At 35.5% G+C, this 6,944-nt stretch overlaps 1 long non-coding RNA gene across 1 annotated transcript; it reads left to right on the top strand.

Annotated features, from left to right (window-relative positions):
* The first annotated feature begins 1,818 nt into the window (after window positions 1–1,818).
* On the top strand, window positions 1,819–6,289 carry LOC146485496 (uncharacterized). Its single transcript, XR_014863407.1, has 2 exons — window positions 1,819–2,084; window positions 5,808–6,289. It is a non-coding gene; the product is annotated as an uncharacterized LOC146485496 (long non-coding RNA).
* Window positions 6,290–6,944: the final 655 nt, after the last annotated feature.

A 6,944-nucleotide genomic window follows, 5' to 3' on the forward strand; every position in this document is an offset into this window, starting at 1 on the left:
AGGTCCGGCAAACAGAACTCCACTGACTGTGTCAAAAATTCAAGTTTGTTTGTTTTTTCTTGAGCAGATCTGCACGCTTCAAAGCTTCAATAGTGAATATTGCGCATTGTCCACAAGAAGTCTTCAAATATTTTGGGTATACCGAGTTTTGAGATATTAAATCAGAATCTTCCTCAAAGGATTTTTCAAATGTGGTCGGATACTCAAAAGCGGATTCTCATTTTCTTCAAGGGCCGAAAATCGTATGTGTATTGCCCATAATTGTCCTCTGTAATTAACATTCTTCGGTGTGATTTTGCAATTAGAAGCTGACGAGCCAAAACACAAAGCAAAGGATACAAAAGCGTATTCAAACTCTACCGCGTCTTTTCTTTACCGAGGTTTTACCTAGGTGAACTTTCCCGCGGCAACTTTAAAGCCATACCGCAACCGAACCGAGGAAAAAAAACGTCCTACTGCGGGAATACCGAGGGAAACCTGCGAGTAGATCCCACCGCAATGACGCGGCAAATGGGTCTATAGTTCTAGGCGGTACTGTACATCATTTAAACGCGAGACACCTCTGAAAGTCCCGGGTAACCTTAATTATCAGCAAAATTCAAACAAATCTGCAGCTATCATGAAGAGCAATTAATGTGTGGAACCTATTATATCACCTAACATAATTATTACAAAAGCAACCACTTGATACAAGAAAGTGTATTTCCTCTGTTATATTTTGCGGAATCATACTAATTATTCCTTTCAAACAGTTTATTTTACTTGAATTAATCACAACATGCATAAGACATGTTGTTCTGCATGAGCAATTGAGATCAGCTTAATCAGTTAAGAAACTCATTTTTTTTTTAATTTATACTCACACTTCTGCTCTATATAGTCCATTTTTAAACGTCGCAGTGCTGTAACAGTAGAATCAAAGGTACAATCAATGAGAAGTCATAAAACAGACGCTTGATAAAACATTACTGATAAACTATGTCATACTATTCACCAGCCTTAAATTATTATACATCACATTCATTACACCACATATATGTCACACATTAACACTCCAATCAGCTAAACTAGTACATAAAAGATCTTAGTTCCGACCCCTGAAATAATATAAGCACTTAAATTACTTTTTTCCAAGCATATTTGTCTCATTTAGTGAATACATCATTTTCATTTCTTCAGAAACCTTAAAATATTCCACATTTATTGCATTTCTGCCTATGTTAGATATTCACACTCTTATCCTAGCAGTATGCACAACATTTGTTCTATAGAATGAACTAATGATTTTTGTTCCCATCAATCTCCTGTAGCTCATATGTGACCTCTCACGCGAAAACGTTCCTTACGGTGTCCGTTCGAACGGTCGAACGCATGGCATGCGAACGGATGACAAACGGATAGAGAAGCCGTTTAAAATGGATGCCGTGAACGACTTCAGAAAAATTTTGAACGGTTGAAGTCGAACGGCTCAAGGAAAATTTCGAACGGGTGAAGTTGAACAGCTGATCACCTTCAGAAAAATTTAGAACAGGTGAAGTCGAACGGCTGAACGGCTAAAGGAAAATTTTGAACAGGTGAAGTCGAACAGCTGAACGGCTTTAGAAAAATTTCGAACGACTGAACGTTCGAACGGCTCCCAATTGTTTTTGAACAGACAGCTCAAGCCGTTCAAACGACATCCCATTCCGTTTGAACGACTGATGAACGGCTTACGAATGGCTATCCTTTTCAAAACGGCAAACCGTAAGGAACGTTTTCGTGTGAGAGGTCACATATAGTTATGGTGTCTAACCTAGTAATCAGTAGGTTCAACTCCTGATAGCATTGACTAAGTTAAGCATTTTCCTTTTATAAGTACGCCTGTGTTATTTATTGTTATATAATACATTATTCTCACTTATGTCATTATTTCATATAATGGTTTTTAACAATGTAGATATCGCTACAAGATATAATGAAGCACAACAAACCTCTTTGCAATTACTCATGAAAGATGCTGAAATCAGTAACGATTGAACAGTCTATGCTTTTTGACTTTTGGGGAATAAACAAGAAGATATCAGCCAAACTGAGACTATTCCAAGGTATACTAGTAACCCTTTCTTTTAAGATACATTAGTTATTAACGAAACACATTAATACCGAAAGCTTCAAGGCATCTTTGTGTTATACACAAGTGTTATTACAAACGTTACGAATCAATAAACACCAATGCAACTATATTTCCAACAAGCTGACAGTGAGCTCAGTGTATATCTACACCTCATTAATTTTTTTTTACCAATGTAATATTCCACCGCATCAACTTTTTGAAGAATTTTAAACTGGACTATAGTTATTTTCATGATTGATGTTAAATTTTTGCATAAAAGGTGGATTACATTAAGAATCAACTGCGTAATACAGTGCAACACGCTTTACTCTGATCAATCCCAACAAACTTCTTTTACATGTTAGCAAATCACAAGTGTGGCCAGTGTGCGAGCCAGCAAGCCAAACGTGCGAGCCATACAAGCCATGTGAGACAGACGTGGGAGGCATGAATAAAACATACGAGGCATCCAAGGCATGACCAACCCCTAACATAAATGTTAACTGTTAAGCTAACCAGGGAGCTATTTAAGCTAACCTGAGTGCTATTTAGGCTAACCAGAGTTATTTTTAGGTTAACCGGAGTGGTGTTTTTTTACGCTAACCGAGTGCTTCACACGTCTGCCTCGCATGGCTCGCACGCTCACTGGCTTGCAGATTGTCAAGACCCATCAAAATAATATCTTCTTCATTATTATTATAATATAAAACAATATCTTTTCAATAATTCGTTGCTACGTCACTTGCCTGATGAACTTTGCAAAGAGGCATGATTGTTAATGAAATTCACATAATCATCCTGATTTGCTAACTTGTAAAAAAAAGTTCTGGGTCAGCCCACAGTAATCATTCACATTGCATATCAAAATTTCAAACAATAGATACCTTGGTTGAAATAAAACACGTGAATTGAACAATATAGTTTATGACAATATGTCCAATTTATATTTACCCAATGGCACTGTCTTTGGATCTTTCCTAGCTGCAAGATACAATAATAACATTACCAATACCATGATTATGCAAGTGTCAATTATGAAGTAATAACATATTAATAAATTTATTTATTATCATTCATTAGTATTGGGCAATTCCAGAAAATATCCATATCCAAGAACGCACGGCTTTCATGTTTTAGCCCCCCCCCTTACCTTCTGAAATTCTAAAATGTGTTACCCCCCCCCCCATGCCCTCAGAATTCCATAATCGTGAACCCCCCCTCCCCTTCAGAATTTCCGCTTTTTCTGGGACGTACATTTCGACTGAAGCAACGCCTATATGAACAAACATACATGAATTTATGCCTCCTCAAAACTGTCATCTAGCGGCACTAGGCGACAAGCTTTACTCTTCAGCAACAAGAAAAACCTACCGCTAGTGGCCAAGCTGGGAAAACTTCTTTTTAAGTCCGAATTTGGAGTCCATTTTTTAAGTCCATTTATGCCAGTTTTACTCCTCTTTGTTTTCCTGTGCTGTTTTGACGTTTACAAAGCAGAATAGCTCAAATTCAGCCAGTTAAAATCCTTCAGCGACCAAATGTACCGTCAAGTCTTGTTGCATCCTTTTATATGTCATGTTGTATGCACAAAAAGTGTTCTCAACCCATATGCCTCATGTAGTGTACTTGAAATGTATCATGATCTAGCGATGCTTGTCTTCCGCTTCCGCACTCATACGTTCGTGAATAATTTTATTTACGAACTACAAAAGTCCACTACAATAGCATTTTCAAGGAACTCACTCTGCACTTTCTACTCCAGAAATCCCACCTGTTGAATTCACCAGTGCCTTCGGATATCCAATCATAAATATCCCCACCCCATGCCCTCAGAATTCCATTAACTTGAACCCCCCCCCCCCCCCCCTTCGGAAATCCTGAAAGCCGTCCGTGGTATGGTATGGATATTTTCTGGAATCACCCATTACAGCTGTTATGATAATATTGGATGGTGATATATAATTTAAACCCATTGTAGTCTAACATGGCCATTAAACCACCTATGACTTTTGACTACTCCATATTCTTTTTTCATCTCCATTGTAAGGAACATTTTTGTTCTTATTAAATTTAAAAAAAGTCTAATTAATCGGAATCCATTTTCTCTGCAGATATTTTTAGGACTTCAGTGCCCCTACAAACAATAGTTTTTGTCGTTAATAAACAAAAAAGATAATCTAATTTCAGTGACAAATGTGATCGTCACGTTTATTCGAAGTCTTGTTCACAATACCAATTTTGCATCTTAATTTGGAAGAAAAACAAAATACACTTTTGAAATAGCAAATCAAATCTTATCAACTCTAACTTATAGAACACTCAGCACTTTAAATAGTGGAAATCACCAATTTTATTCCAGAATTTTATTCTAGAAATGCAACAAATCATTTGTTGCATTTCTGGAATACAGTAATAATATTGTATTCCAGAAATCCAATAGTTAGTGGCCAATACCAGCTTAATGTTGAAGGGACACAGTCAGTTTTGTGACCACGCTGACCTCAACACTAGTTTTATCAGTTTGAAAACCGTGTACCTTAACCTGAAATCAAAACTATCTCTCAAATACATCAAGAAATCCACTTCAATCTTCTCACTGTTTTATTGGATTTTAAAGCTTTTACTAAAAACCTGTTTCTCAGTATGCTTTTGCTCATCCTATGACATTATTTTATCATATTTGGTTAAAATCAGTATGTAATCTGTCTCCAACGCAACATAAAAACAAGAGGTGGAAAACGTGAAGGCGTCAAACAAAAGAAATCCCCGGCGTTAACTTCAATAACTAGAAAAATCATTCAAAAACATTGGCCACCAAATCTCTATTATAATTATATATTTGAAAAATCACATTTTCTCAACCTGGCGAAACATTCACGTAGAGGAAATCTTCATAAATAATACGAACTTTGCATCATCACTGCTTGATTTGGATTTCAGATGAATACAAGCTTCGGTACACAGTCGATTATCTCATCAACAAGAACAATTTCTAGTAGAACCTTTTTTTCTACAGGTCAAACAAGCGTTCTTGCAATTACATGGCTTTGGTTCCTAAATTTAAATAGTGCAGAAGTTGTAGAAACGAAATTATAAAGCAAAATATATCATTGAAAGCAGAAATAAAGCTTACTGGTCGTTATTAGCTACACTATTAAAAAAGTTCAGTGGATTCGCTACGTTTTAAAATTGACATATTCACTAAAATTTGAACTCAATTTGCCTCTCATGCAAACAGTGACAGTGAAATGTAGAAAATAATTTGTCACACGACCAGATACCAAAATAAACAATTGCATGATTCTTCAACTACAGAGGTATTCGTTGACATTTGACTTTCTGTGGACAACTCCATCAGTATAAATTCTCCATGGCATCAAGAAGATAAGTGTTCTAATATGACATTAGGTCTATAAACACTATACAGTAATAATTTCAACTGGCAAATACTTCAACTTGACAACATCTATTTAGATTTTTCATAGGATGCGCTTCTCAGCGCTAGACTTATGATGAAATGTGATATGCAAATCAGCTAAGAAATGGTATCTAATACACCTGTACACTAGCTGACTGTGTCCCTTTAAATAAGATTATGATTAAATTAGAACTTGCATTTTAAATTAAACTGTTGCTTAATTGGAATACACACCTAACTCTGTTTTCATAATCTGGAAAATGCTCACTTCTAATTTTTGTTGTATTGACACTTTCCAAGGATATCAAGAATCGGATAATAGGAGCAAGATAAAAGAGAGAACACAGAAGAGAAAAATTGCCACCCAGTGAACTTGATTGTTGTTGAAGACCACTGATAGCATCTTCCATTTGCTGACTTTGTTAAGTGACAATTAACCAACTGTTAAGTATTAGTTAATGAAGACTTTTTAGACAGGTGCTCTAATAAGACGTTTTTGGTTTTTTTATATAAATGTTCTTAATAATTATAATTACTTTACCAGGCTCAGTCCTTGGCTTCTTCGCTGCTATTTGAATTGTCACATTCCAAAATGGTAGTAATCAAAACAAAAAGAAAAGAAAAGCAGTCAATTATTGATTCATCAAAGCTATACATTTAATATTAACAGCAACATCAACTGTTTTACTTTGTGTGCAACTGCTATAAGTACCATTTTAAGTTCGAAGATATAAACATTTCATTGGCTCACATTAAAAACCAGCAAAAACTGTTTCAACTCAGGATATCCAGAAGGCTCCATTGCTATAACAGAGATTCCAACCCCTTTTAATGGAAAATAGCAAGTATTTTTTAGTGCCAAAGGCACTCACGCAAGTACCTAAGACACAAGCCTATAGGGAAGTCTCAGGTTTCCCCCTCCACCGAAAATTTTTTCAAATTTACTTTCTCTTGAGTGGCATTTCCTACATTTCATACATCATACTAGTTGGAAAAGACACTTAATTTTAAGAAGCTACTTTAATAAAACATGTTTCTTTCAATAAAATTAATATTCTTAACATTATGATTACTCTACCAGAAGCAGTACCCTGTTTCTCCACGGCTGTTTGAATTGTCACATTTGGAAACGGTAGTAATGAAAACAAAAGGAAAACAAAAGCAGTTAATTATTAATTCATCAAAGCTATGTTTGATATTAAGAGTAACATCAACTGTTTTACTTTAACTTCATCAGCTGCTATAAGTACCATTTTAAGTTCAATTTTCTGTTAATGCTTCCGTCAACAGTGTTGATTTGTCTCTTGGTTATTCAAGTGTATTGAATAACTATTCTATCAAACGTATAAAGCATTTAATTAGCTCACATCAAAAAAAGTAGAAACTGTTTTAACTCACGATGCCCAGAAAGCTGTTTGCTATAACAGAAATTCCAAC

Source organism: Pavona decussata, unplaced genomic scaffold (genome assembly GCF_977016875.1).
Source record: "Pavona decussata unplaced genomic scaffold, jaPavDecu1.1 SCAFFOLD_26, whole genome shotgun sequence".
NCBI classification, from domain to species: Eukaryota; Metazoa; Cnidaria; class Anthozoa; order Scleractinia; family Agariciidae; genus Pavona; species Pavona decussata.